The sequence below is a fragment of the Bos mutus genome, chromosome 19, assembly GCF_027580195.1.
Source record: "Bos mutus isolate GX-2022 chromosome 19, NWIPB_WYAK_1.1, whole genome shotgun sequence".
Classification (NCBI taxonomy): Eukaryota; Metazoa; Chordata; class Mammalia; order Artiodactyla; family Bovidae; genus Bos; species Bos mutus.
Genome location: NC_091635.1, coordinates 61,608,234 through 61,622,205, shown reverse-complemented (window position 1 = coordinate 61,622,205; position 13,972 = coordinate 61,608,234). Strand labels below are relative to the sequence as shown.

At 37.6% G+C, this 13,972-nt stretch overlaps 1 pseudogene; it reads right to left on the bottom strand.

The window, feature by feature from the left end:
* Window positions 1–5,499: 5,499 nt before the first annotated feature.
* LOC106700634 (olfactory receptor 4A47-like) lies at window positions 5,500–13,892 on the bottom strand (annotated as a pseudogene).
* Between the last annotated feature and the right edge of the window lie 80 nt (window positions 13,893–13,972).

The following is a 13,972-nucleotide window of genomic DNA, read 5'->3' as shown; positions in this document are numbered from 1 at the left end:
TGCAGGAGTAGCCAAGAGGATTTACTCCCGCCTGAGGCCAGGAGTGGCGGCTGGGAGGAGCTGTCCCAGGCCGGAGGCCAGGGGCAGTGGCCGCGAGGAGCAACCCCAACTCCAATGAGCGGTGGCTGCCTGGGCACTGGAAGGCCTAGGAGCTATTCCATGTTCAAGGTCGGAGGGGTGGCAGAGAGGAGATACCCCTTGTCCAAGGTAAGGAAGAGTGGCTGCATTTTGCTGGAGCAGCCATGAAGAGATACCCGACATCCAAGGTAAGAGAAACCTAAGTAAAACCGTAGGTGTTGCAACAGGGCATCAGAGGGCAGACACACTGAAACCATAATCACAGAAAACTAATCAATCTAATCACACTAGGACCACAGTCTTGTCTAACTCAATGAAACTAAGCCATGCCCCTGGGGCAACCTAAGATGGGTGGGTCATGGTGGAGAGATCTGACAGAATGTGGTCCACTGGAGAAGGGAATGGAAAACCACCTCAGTATTGCTGCCTTGAGAATGCCATGAACAGTATGAGAGGCAAAATGATAGGATACTGAAAGAGGAACTCCCCAGGTCAGTAGGTGCCCAATATGCTACTGGAGATCACTGGAGAAATAACTCCAGAAAGAATGAAGGGATGGAGCCAAAGCAAAAACAATACCCAGTTGTGGATGTGACTGGTGATAAAAGCAAGGTCTGATGCCATAAAGACCAATATTGCGTAGGAACCTGGAATGTCAGGTCCATGAATCAAGGCAAATTGGAAGTGGTCAAACAGGAGATTGCAAGAGTGACCGTCGACATTCTAGGAATCAGCGAACTAAAATGGACTGGAATGGGTGAATTTAACTCAGATGACCATTATATCTACTAGTGCAGGCAGGAATCCCTTAGAAGAAATGGAATAGCCATCATGGTCAACAAAAGCGTCTGAAATGCAGTACTTGGATGCAATCTCAAAAACGACAGAATGATCTCTGTTCGTTTCCAAGGTAAACCATTCAATATCACAGTAATCCAAGTCTATGCCCCAACCAGTATCGCTGAAGAAGCTGAAGTTGATCGGTTCTATGAAGACCTACAAGACCTTTTAGAACTAACACCCAAAAAAGATGTCCTTTTCATTATAGGGGACTGGAATGCAAAAGCAGGAAGTCAAGAAACACCTGGAGTAACAGGCAAATTTGGCCTTGGAATACAGAATGAAGCAGGGTGAAGGCTAATAGAGTTTTGCCAAGAGAATGCGCTGGTCATACAAACACCCTCTTCCAACAACACAAGAGAAGACTCTACACATGGATCTCACCAGATGGTCAACACTGAAATCAAGTTTATTATGTCCTTTGCAGCTAAAGATGGAGAAGCTCTATACAGTCAATAAAAACAAGACCAGGGTCTGGCTGTGGCTCAGATCATGAATTCCTTATTGCCAAATTTAGACTTAAACTGAAGAAAGTAGGGAAAACCAGTATACCATTCAAGTATGACCTAAATAAGCTCCCTTATGATTATACAGTGGAAGTGAGAAATAGATTTAGGACTAGATCTGATAGATAGAGTGCCTGATGAACTATGGATGGAGGTTCATGACATTGTACAGGAGACAGGGATCCAGACCAACCCTATGGAAAAGAAATGCAAAAAAAGGAAAATGGCTGTCTGAGGAGGCCTTACAAATAGCTGTGAAAAGAAGAGAAGCGAAAAGGAAAGAGTTATAGTTTAACTCCCTGCATATTCTTTCATTCACACTTGAAAGCATAATAAAGCTGGCTTGGATTCAGTTTCAGCACCTTCACCTTGGAGTGGTGTTGGTCCCCTGATCCTCGCTTTTCTCTGAATCGTTGTGTCTTGTTTCTCATTCTTTCGCTGTATCGCACTTTCGGAAACCCTGCTTGTCAAGCTGGTCTTGAAATGTGGCGCCCAAACGGGGATCTGAAAGTGAATCCAGCCTCAGAGGCTAGCTCCTAGCGGCAGAGAACTCAGGGAAATCTGGCCAGCTTGAGGAAAGTACTTGATAAATACACCCCTGTGGATTTGTCAATCAGGGTAACAATGATATGCAAGTGTTAAAAACTTTGTTAAAAAGTGCAGAGGTTGAGATTTCTCATTCCTCTTTTAAAGAATTGTTTTCTGCCATTGAAAAATATTTCTACTGGCTAGATCCAGATAAAGGGCTTTGAGGCATGAGGAATGGCAAGAACTTATGGGTTGCCTGTACCCTGCTTACCAAAGCAGTGAAAAGATTCCTTTGTGTGTATGATCAGTAGGGAATCTTATTAGCACAGCTTTAGTACTGCTGCGATCTGAAACCTTGGATTCAGGGAATTCTGTAGAACAAATACAAGAACAAATGGAGGAAATGAATTTATATGATAACATGTGTGGTGAGGAAGAGAAACAATCAATAAGAATGACAAATAAGAGCCAAAAGAATGATAGAAGTCAAGAACAGATCTTTCTCTCCGACCAACTGCATCTTTGGTCTAGCCCCCTCCTTTCAATCCTGAAACCCCTTGGGATGATGCATTTGCTTTTAAACCACAGATAAATGTGCCTAATAAAATGATGCCTTTACAAAAGGGAGTTCATATGGCACAGTTGCAGGGGGATGAAGACGCTTTAGTTCTTCCTGTGGTTATAACTCAAATCTCACCAGATCCTCAATTTCCACAAGGAGGAATGCATTGCGATTATAATGCCACACCATTTAAAACCATAAAGGAGATAAAACAGGCATGTACCCAATACAGAACTAGTTCTCCTTATACCATGGGACTAATTTAGAGACTTTCACAAGCTGAACGGTTAATTTCTTATGATTGGGAAATGATAGCCAGAACTTGCCTATCCACCTCAGAATTTTTATAATTTAGGACCTGGTGGCAAGATGAAGCAAATCAATATGCTCACAGATATGTGACAGCCAATCCACCAGTTGATATAACACTTGATCAATTAATGGGTAGTGGGACACATTTTGTCATTCAGGCTCAGTTACAATTTGATGATCAATTATTTGCTCAAGTGAGAATGCTATGTTTAAAAACCTAGGAGAGAATAAATCCACTTGGACAAGCCTTGATTTCATTTACCCAAATTAAACAATCAAATGGGGAACCTTATGTAGATTTTATTGCCAGGCTACATCAAAATTTAAATAAAACAGTCTCACAACCTGGTCTGAGAGATATGCTGATGCAAGTTCTTGCTTATGACAATGCTAACTCAGGATGTAAAAAGACGATTCAGCCTCTCAAAGCACAGGTTGCCCCTCTAGAAGAATATATTAAATTTTGCCAGGATATTGGGTCATAACCATATAAAATGCAACTTCTGGCTCATGCATTGTCTAAAGCTAATAAAAAGACAGATATGAGATGTCACCAATGTGGAAAATTAGGACATATTAAAATAGACTGTATAGGAAGAAGGTAGTCAGTTGATAAATTATACTATAGGCTCTGATGCCACTCCTATTTGTATTCATTTTGGAAGAATATGCATTAAAACAGGATGTCAAAAGTGGCTGTCAGTTGTAAAAAAAAAATCAAATGAGGAGACTTCCCTCTTTCTGTTAATTGCCCTTACTTTTTTAGAATAAGAGGAAACTTCCAGCATGATGAATCCACCTGACCTTCCTGGTTGCATTGCTGAAATTAGCCATGGTGTTGAAAATTGGTTAAGATGGAAATTATGTAAAGGATAAGAAGGTCACTTATTATTAAGTGTTGCAGAACGCTCCATTATTGATTGGGGACCCCGAGGAACCTCTAAACTTATAGAATCTAAAATGTCTTCCCCATGGGTATATAATGAAAAGACAATTAGTACTTATGGTAGTCAACCCCTCATATGGCATGGGGTACGATTAGCTCCCCCTGTGCCTTGTCTAGATCATTATCCTATTCATGATGAATTATGGAAAATACCCATGGCATTAAAAGAATTAATTGCTTGGAAGGGACCATATACTAAATATATTTTAAGTGACCCAAAAGCTACCTTTAATTTTACAAAAAACTCTACCCACACTATTCAGATTTGTGTAAGAATTCCTTTTGTTTTTATGATTGGACCAGCAAAATATGATCCCAATTTGGGATTAGTAACATGTATTAACTGTTCATTTTATATATATATAAATAATACCATTCCTTTTGATGAAAGTTGGCAGAGTTTTTATATTCTTAAAACCAGAACTGGCATATGGGTTCCAGTTGATTTACAACAACCTTGGCAAGAAAGCCCTACATTATATGTTATTGAAGAAATATTAAAAAATCTTAAATGTGTTAAACGTTTTGTGGAATTACTAATTGCTGCAATCTTAGGCATTATTGCAATTACCACTATGCCAGCCATAGCTGGAATGGCTCTTCATACTGTACAAACAGTTCTGTACAAAATGAACTGTACAAACAGTTCATTTTATACAAGAATGACATACAGACTGATGCCCTTTGGACCACTCAACAAAACATTGATGGAAAGTTGGCCTCCCAAGTGGCCGAACTTAACAATCTGTTATTTTATTAGGAGATCAATTAGTCAGTTTACAAAAACAGGTGAGACTAAGATTTGATTGGAACTATCCTTCCTTTTGTGTAACGACTTTCAAATGTAATAAGACATAATTCAATTTGGATAAAGTTGAACAACACCTATTGAATCAAGGTAATATTTCTGTAGATATTCAAGATCTACAACACAATATATTAAAAACTTCTAATAAACATCTTGATGCAATTTCTGGATCAGATTTTCTTGATACTGTTGCTGATAATCTTTCTTCTCTTAATCCTTTAAAACAGATCAAGACATTTGGATATGGAATTGCTCTGGTTATGGGAGTGCTATTAATTATGTGTTTGTGTTTCTGTATAGTCTGGAGAAGAACGATCAAGAGACAATGAAACCAACAATGACAATGAAACCAACAACAGCAACTAGCATTTCTCACCATTTCTCATCATGTGAAAAATCAAAAAGGGGGACATGTAGGAGACAAGAAGAATAAAAGAAAAGCAGGCCCTGGCAAGGGCCACAAAAGAAATTTATAATTATTGATAAACTGGATGCTATAAGGCATGAGACTCTTGGAACAAGTCCAGAGGGAACAGTTCATAATCTTGAAAACAAGATATGATCCTGGGGTCGGAAAACCGACCCCAGACTGTTTCTCAACTGGCGTCTCAGAGTCACGTGTTTTATGTATCTGGTGGAAAATCTACAGATAAGAATATTAGTCTTAGTTACTGATTTGTTATTAATTACTGTTTCCTAATTACTCAATGGTTAATGGTCATTTGGTTCTTTGGCTCTGAAGGCCACATGAGTTACAGTTTAACTCCCCACATATTCTTTCATTCACAGCTGAAAGTATAATAAAGCTGGCTTGGATTCAGTTTCAGCACCTTAACCTTGGAGCAGTATTGGTCCCCTGATCCTCGATTTTCTCTGCTTTCTTGTGTCTCGTTTCTCATTCTCTTGCCCTATCACGCTTTCAGAAACCTTGCTTGTTGAGCTCGTCTCGACAGATTAATAGATTCAGCATAGGGATTATGATTGTATAAAACACACAGTGTTTTGTCAGTAGAAAAGTTGGTAGAGGGTCTTGCATATATGAAAATACAGGGAACAAACAAAGCAGACAACCATAGTGATGTGGGAACCACATGTCTGGAGAGCTTTCCTCCTCCCTTCCTGACTCAGGTTCTTCAGAAATTGCAGGATGACTCCATAGGAGACGAGTAAGAGCAGAAACACAATAGAGCAGATCAGTCCTCCATTGGCCACAACTAAGATGCCAATGATGTAGGGGTCAGTACAGACGAGTTTCAATAAGGGGTACATGTCACACATAAAGTGTTCAATGACATTGGGGCCACAGAACGGGAGCCTGTAAATAGTGCTAAGTTGAATTACTGAGTGCACAAAACCAACTGTGCAGGACAGCACCAGCAGAATAACACAAACCCTCTGTCTCATGATCACCAAATAATGCAAGGGCTTACAGATGGCCACATAGCATTCGTAGGCCATTGCTAAAAGAAGAAAGACCTCTGATCCATCAAAAATGTGCTGTATAAACAGCTGAATCATGCAGTAATCAAAGGATATGATATTTTCTGCAAAGAACAAGTTTGATATCAATCTGGGTGTAATACAATAGGAATAAGTGACATCCATAAATGATAAGCAAGCAAGAAAAAAATACATTGGTGAGTTCAGGGTCTTACTGAAAGTTATAGTCACAATAATGAGCAGGTTGCCCAACACTGTCAAAATGTAGAAGAGCAAGAACATAATAAAAAGGACTTTCTGCTCCTTTGGATTCTGTGTGAGGCTCAGGAGGGCAAAGCAAGTTACATTGTTCCTTGGTTCCTTCTATTCTGGACAGGAGCTGAGTTCACATATTATGAAGCAGTTTACCTCGAAAACAAGGGGGAAAGCTTTTAGAAGAGACACAAATTTTGCTTTCTATTTATACATTCAAATGAAAGAAGATGTATGGAATATCTATTTGTGTACAGTAGTTCATAGACAACATTGTGATACCCTAGTTGATTAAGTCATAGTTCCCTACACTCAATAATAAGTATCAGAAAATACCAGATTGGTTTCTTAAGTGCTATAAGAATACTGAGACAGTGCTAAGTATCATAGTGTAAGAATATCACAATTAAACCAGAATCAGAGAGTTCTTACCAGGAATAGCAGTGCCTTACTGAGTTTTTAAGGAAAAATTAAAGGACAGGAAAAGATTGGAAGATAATTGTATGTAAATTTCTAAAATACCATTGATAAAGTCAATATGGATAATACTTGAGACTAGTTAAACTGATATACATATTCCCTGTGGGTAGATGAGTCTATGAAGAGAAGGTCACTGTCCTGGATTGCATTAGAATTTACTGAGAAGTCTTTCTGTGTGTCTGTATTTCAATGTCTCCAGTTTCCTGCCCTATAAATGCTGATGTCATCCAATGTCATGTCTCCAGCCCCTACCTCCACCCTTTTGTTGACACTTGTATGAGCAGTATCTTCAACTTTGGATATCTGGATCTGGATATCTATTTAGTATATATAACAAAACTTTTTGAAGGTTTTCCTTATTATTGGTACCTCCTTCAAAAAATCTGACAGTGCTCATCACTCCACTTTTGCAGTCATATTACAACTTTCTTTCTTTAACAAATCCTGTTGTCTCTACATTCATATTGATTCACAAATTTGATTATTTCCTATCTCCCCATTTCCTTTCTAGCCCACAGCACTAGCTTCCTGCCAAGTCTTTCCACTTTTATTCTGCCCTCCAACAACTTGGCTTTCTGAAACAGCTCAAATTACACTCTTTACATTTTGTTCTGATTATATCATTCAACTGCTCAAAATAGTTTTAGTGGATTCCAATCATGCTCTTATACTTTAATGTATCAAGATTAGTATTTATAATAACAAGTACTGTAATTACTTATTACCTTTCTATAACTGATGAAAATGAGGTCCATAATATCTCATTAATTTTCTCAAGGGCAAACATTTTTAAGTGATAAAACTAGAATCGGAAACTAACTTTGACATATTTCAATTAGTTCCTTACATTGTAAAGAAAGTCACACAATTGTGAACCCTGGTTCTCACTACTCACTACTACTCTTACCTTGTGGAAGCTTTTTCATAATCTGAGGAAAGACTTTTTAAGTTACTCATTAACTCCTGGAATTCTTGCATCCAATATGACAACATAGATTGAAAGCCTGCATTATTACATGAAGAAATATTTTCTTTTTATTCATCTGGTCATTTATTCCATGGAGTTTTCAGATTATTTGACATACTGTTTTTATCTGCATTAGAAATAGTTTAAAAGAAATTCCACAGTGCACACAAAATAAAAAAAAATTTACCATATTAAGAAAATTAATCCAAAAGACAAGCAAACCCTAGGTTTACAAAGAAAGATAGAAGCTAGCCATTTCCAGGGAAATTTGTCTTAAGTGATTACTTTTCCTCTTAACTTCAAAATTAAAAAAAAAAAAAATAAGTACCACTTAATTCTTTAGCCCCATTTGATTATACCATGTTAGTGGAGCCAGACTAGTTGACTTGCAATTTTGAGAGACTTCCTTGTGTTGCTGCAGCTGTTGTTATTTATATGTATTGCTTTAAGTCTATAAAGGATCTTCCTGAGAAATTTATATCAGTTCTTAAAAGACTATCAACTTTTTTTCCTCAGTACAATCAAAGAACACTTGACTTTTTATCCCTTCTAGCCACATTTATCATTGTCTTAGACTTGGAACGTGTCCAAGACTGATTCTTGCTTAATTAAATTGCTGGGATTTTACACTAAATTTTATTAATGCATCTGTATATAAAGATACTATTGGACTACATCCCAGAATTAATTTGGGTCAGAAACATGAAACATAGAGAGAGAAAAAAAGTTTGAGAACCATATTAAGACTATTGCCAGTCAAGAACAAAATATTGACCCAACCATTTTGTTTCAGTGAAGATTAATTCATCATGTATTTCTCCTCTTGCTATAGAAAAATTTTCCTTCTTTTTATTGAGAGCTCAATTTATACTGCCTCAATGTTTGATCAAATATATATAAAAATTTTATCACCAAATCAGGTATAATAACTAAGTTTATCCCATTATTAGCTTTCTTTTAATGTAGAATACCTATATTTTACACAAACTATGCTATGGGTAAAAACACAGCAGTTACTAAAACAGGAGAAAATAGCATGTAAATTTTTCTTCCTGCATGGATCTTAAATTCTTAAGATGAAGTAGGACAATATCAAAGAAGGCAATGGCACCCCACTCCAGTACTCTTGCATGGACAGAGGAGCCTGGTGGGCTGAAGTCCATGGGGTCGCTAAGAGTCAGATACGACTGAATGACTTCACTTTCACTTTTCACTTTCCTGCATTGGAGAAGGAAATGGCAACCCACTCCAGTGTTCTTGCCTGGAGAACCCCAGGGACAGGGGAGCCTAGTGGGCTGCCCTCTATGAGGTCGCACAGAGTCAGACATGACTGAAGCAACTTAGCAGCAGCAGCAGCAGGACAATATAAGAGACACTTTAATAAAGAAGTTGTAGTCTTATTTAGTGCATATAACAAGAAATAGAGTACTGTAACAGAAACAAGAGGGAGGATTCTACTGTGGGTAATGTAATCAGCAAAGACCTTTCCTAAAAGGTGATGTTGAAGCTGAGATTGAAAGGATAGCAATTGGCTGCCATCAGAAGCTCGTTAAAGACAGCAAAATTAAGTAAAATTATCTAACTTCAGAGATGACCTGGTCTATAAGTAGAAAAATGTAAAAATTTAACAAGAATTTTTATTTCAGTGCTATGTTACAAAAGAAGGGATTTCCCCTGTGGTTCAATGGGTAAAGATTATGTCTGCAACACAAGAGACATAGGAGACATGGGTTCACTCCCTGGGTCAGGAAGATCCCCTGGAGAAGGAAATGAACCCTCTCCAATATTTCTTGCCTGAAAAATCCCCTCGACAGAGGAGCCTGGTGGGCTACCGTCCAAAGGGTCAAAAATAATTGGACAGGACTGAGCAACTAAGCACATGTTACAAAGTAGTGGTGAGAATGTTGCACTCATGTCTTGATCCAGATTTTAAAGTAAAGGTTTTTAGTCTCTTAATGTTAATTGTAATCTGAGCTGTGGATATGTCATACACCACTTTTATTACATTCAAGTACATTCCTACCATTTTTGAGAGTTTCTTTTTACTATGAAAATATATTGATTTTCTGTGCAATCAATGAGCAACACAAAAAGGAAATTAAGAATAAAATTCTCCTTGAAATAGCGTGAAAAAGAATAACATATTTGAGTAAACTTAGGCAAGGAAGCAAAAAGAATCATACACTGAAAACTATAAAACACTGCTGATAGATATTCAAGAAAAATGCATAAATGGCAAGACATTCATGAGCTGGAATATTTAATATTATTAAGATGTCAATAATACCTAAAACAGGTTTTCCCAGGTGGTGCTAGTGGTAAAGAAATCACCTGCCAATGTAGTAGGCATAAAGGATGTGGTTTGATCCCTGGGTCTGGAAGATTCCCTGGGAGAGGGCATGGCAGCCCACTCCAGGATTCTTGCTTGGAGAATCCCATGGAGAGAGGAGCCTGGTGGGCTAGAGGGGTTGCAGAGAGTCAGACACATCTAAAATGACTTAGTACACATGCACATTACTTAAAATAATCTGCATATTCAGTTCAATCTGTATCAAAATGTGAAAAAAAAAAAAAAAAAAAAACGTTTTTTGCAAAAGTAGAAAATTCCAACTAAAATTTTATATTGAATTTCAAGTTATTCCAAATACATAAAACTCATACTTCCTCTTTCTAAAACACAATTTAAAGCTATGGTAATCAAAAGAATGTGCTTATGGAGTATAAAGGCATGGGCAGGCTACAGTCCAACGGTTTCAGAGTCAGACACAATTGAGAGACTGTGCTCACACACATACACATTGGCATATAGACAACCATAAGGAGATACAGGGTGGCGTGGCCAAAATAATACTGTAGAAGGACTGTGAGCTCATGTCTACACATGGGAACACCAAAATTACAACTATTTACAGACAGGCTATTGATGAGAATGACCTGAAGATTAATAGAAAAGATCCTCTATTACTAAAAATATAAGGAAGTAACCACAACAAACAGGGAGGAATAGTGGATACAGGGTATAGTCTAGTCCCATACTATGGGTAGACAACAATCAAACAAGAGGATCATCCAGTTATAGAGGTTCTACCAAAGGAGCAATGGGATGTGAGCTTCACATCAAGCTACTGAGACTAAGGGTTCTGTACTAAGAATATGAGCTCCCCAAATAATTGGCTTTTTTTTTTTTAATTTTCTGTTAGTAATTTATTCTATATAAAATAGAAAACTGGAATTATTTATTATAGAGGTCAGCATTTTCTTTTTTTTTTTTTTTTTTTGTTTCTACATGTCTTTTATTTATTTATTTTAATTTTATTTTATTTTTAAACTTTACAATATTGTATTGGTTTTGCCAACATCGAAATGAATCCACCACAGGTATACATGTGTTCCCCATCCTGAACCCTCCTCCCTCCTCCCTCCCCATACCATCCCTCTGGATTGGCTTTTATTTTATTTATTTATTTATTTTTTAATTTCAAATTTTACTTTTATCTTTTTTGTTTTTAAACTTTATATAATTGTATTAGTTTTGCCAAATATCAAAATGAATCCATCACAGGTATACATGTGCTCCCCATCCTGAACCCTCCTCCCTCCTCCCTCCCCATACCATCCCTCTGGGTCGTCCCAGTGCACTAGCCCCAAGCATCCAGTATCGTGCATTGAAGCTGGACTGGCATCTCGTTTCATACATGATATTTTACATGTTTCAATGCCATTCTCCCAAATCTTCCCACCCTCTCCCTCTCCCACAGAGTCCATAAGACTGTTCTATACATCAGTGTCTCTTTTGCTGTCTCGTACCCAGGGTTATTGTTATCATCTTTCTAAATTCCATATATATGCATTAGTATACTGTATTGGTGTTTTTCCTTCTGGCTTACTTCACTCTGTATAATAGGCTCCAGTTTCATCCACCTCATTAGAACTGATTCAAATGAATTCTTTTTAATGGCTGAGTAACACTCCATTGTGTATATGTACCACAGCTTGCTTATCCATTCATCTGCTGATGGACATCTAGGTTGCTTCCATGTCCTGGCTATTATAAACAGTGCTGCGATGAACACTGGGGTACACGTGTCTCTTTCCCTTCTGGTTTCCTCAGTGTGTATGCCCAGCAGTGGGATTACTGGATCATAAGGCAGTTCTATTTCCAGTTTTTTAAGGAATCTCCACACTGTTCTCCATAGTGGCTGTACTAGTTTGCATTCCCACCAACAGTGTAAGAGGGTTCCCTTTTCTCCACACCCTCTCCAACATTTATTATTTGTAGACTTTTGGATCTCAGCCATTCTGACTGGTGTGAAATGGTACCTCATAGTGGTCTTGATTTGCATTTCTCTGATAATGAGTGATGTTGAGCATATTTTCATGTGTTTGTTAGCCATCTGTATGTCTTCTTTGGAGAAATGTCTATTTAGTTCTTTGGCCCATTTTTTGATTGGGTCATTTATTTTTCTGGAGTTGAGCTGTAGGAGTTGCTTGTATATTTTTGAGATTAGTTGTTTGTCAGTTGCTTCATTTGCTATTATTTTCTCCCATTCTGAAGGCTGTCTTTTCACCTTACTGATAGTTTTCTTTGATGTGCAGAAGCTTTTAAGGTTAATTAGGTCCCATTTGTTTATTTTTGCTTTTATTTCCGATATTCTGGGAGGTGGGTCATAGAGGATCCTGCTGTGATGTATGTCAGAGAGTGTTTTGCCTATGTTCTCCTCTGGGAGTTTTATAGTTTCTGGTCTTATGTTTAGATCTTTAATCCATTTTGAGTTTAGGATTCTTCAATATCCGCAAATCAATCAATGTAATACACCACATTAACAAATTGAAAAATAAAAACCATATGATTATCTCAATAGATAAGGAGAAAGCCTTTGACAAAATTCAACACCCATTTATGATAAAAACTCTCCAGAAAGCAGGAATAGAAGAAACATACCTCAACATAATAAAATCTATATATGACAAACCCACAGCAAACATTATCCTCAATGGTGAAAAACTGAAAGCATTTCCTATAAAGTCAGGAACAAGACAAGGGTGCCCACTTTCACCATTACTATTCAACATAGTTTTGGAAGTTTTGGCCACAGCAATCAGAGCAGAAAAAGAAATAAAAGGAATCCAAATTGGAAAAGAAGAAGTAAAACTCTCACTATTTGCAGATGACATGATCCTCTACATAGAAAACCCTAAAGACTCCACCAGAAAATTACTAGAACTAATCAATGATTATAGTAAAGTTGCAGGATATAAAATCAACACACAGAAATCCCTTGCATTCCTATACACTAATAATGAGAAAACAGAAAGAGAAATTAAGGAAACAATTCCATTCACCATTGCAACGGAAAGAATAAAATACTTAGGAATATATCTACCTAAAGAAACTAAAGACCTATATATAGAAAACTATAAAACACTGGTGAAAGAAATCAAAGAGGACACTAACAGATGGAGAAATATACCATGTTCATGGATTGGAAGAATCAATATAGTGAAAATGAGTATACTACCCAAAGCAATTTATAGATTCAATGCAATCCCTATCAAGCTACCAACAGTATTCTTCACAGAGCTAGAACAAATAATTTCACAATTTGTATGGAAATACAAAAAACCTCGAATAGCCAAAGCGATCTTGAGAAAGAAGAATGGAACTGGAGGAATCAACCTACCTGACTTCAGGCTCTGCTACAAAGCCACAGTTATCAAGACAGTATGGTACTGGCACAAAGACAGAAATATAGATCAATGGAACAAAATAGAAAGCCCAGAGATAAATCCACGCACATATGGACACCTTATCTTTGACAAAGGAGACAAGAATATACAATGGATTAAAGACAATCTCTTTAACAAGTGGTGCTGGGAGAACTGGTCAACCACTTGTAAAAGAATGAAACTAGAACACTTTCTAACACCATACACAAAAATAAACTCAAAATGGATTGGCTTTTAAAGTCAGTGGGATATCTTTTGGGGTGAGCCAGAGGCCTTGAGAAATAGAGGCTCTAGGTCTAAAGGTCACACACTGTATAAGACCCATGACAGAAGAGTCATTTGAAAGAAAACTGAGTCAGATGCACCTGTTGATCTTGGAGAGCATGCCAGAGAGTTAGGAAGAAATTAGGACTCACCTTGGGAACATAGATACAGGCATCAGCCATTTCGGAAAGCTATCCCATGGCAAGGACACTGATGCTGGTAAGGACCATATTGGAATCCTCCTTCTAGCTTTTCAGTAGTG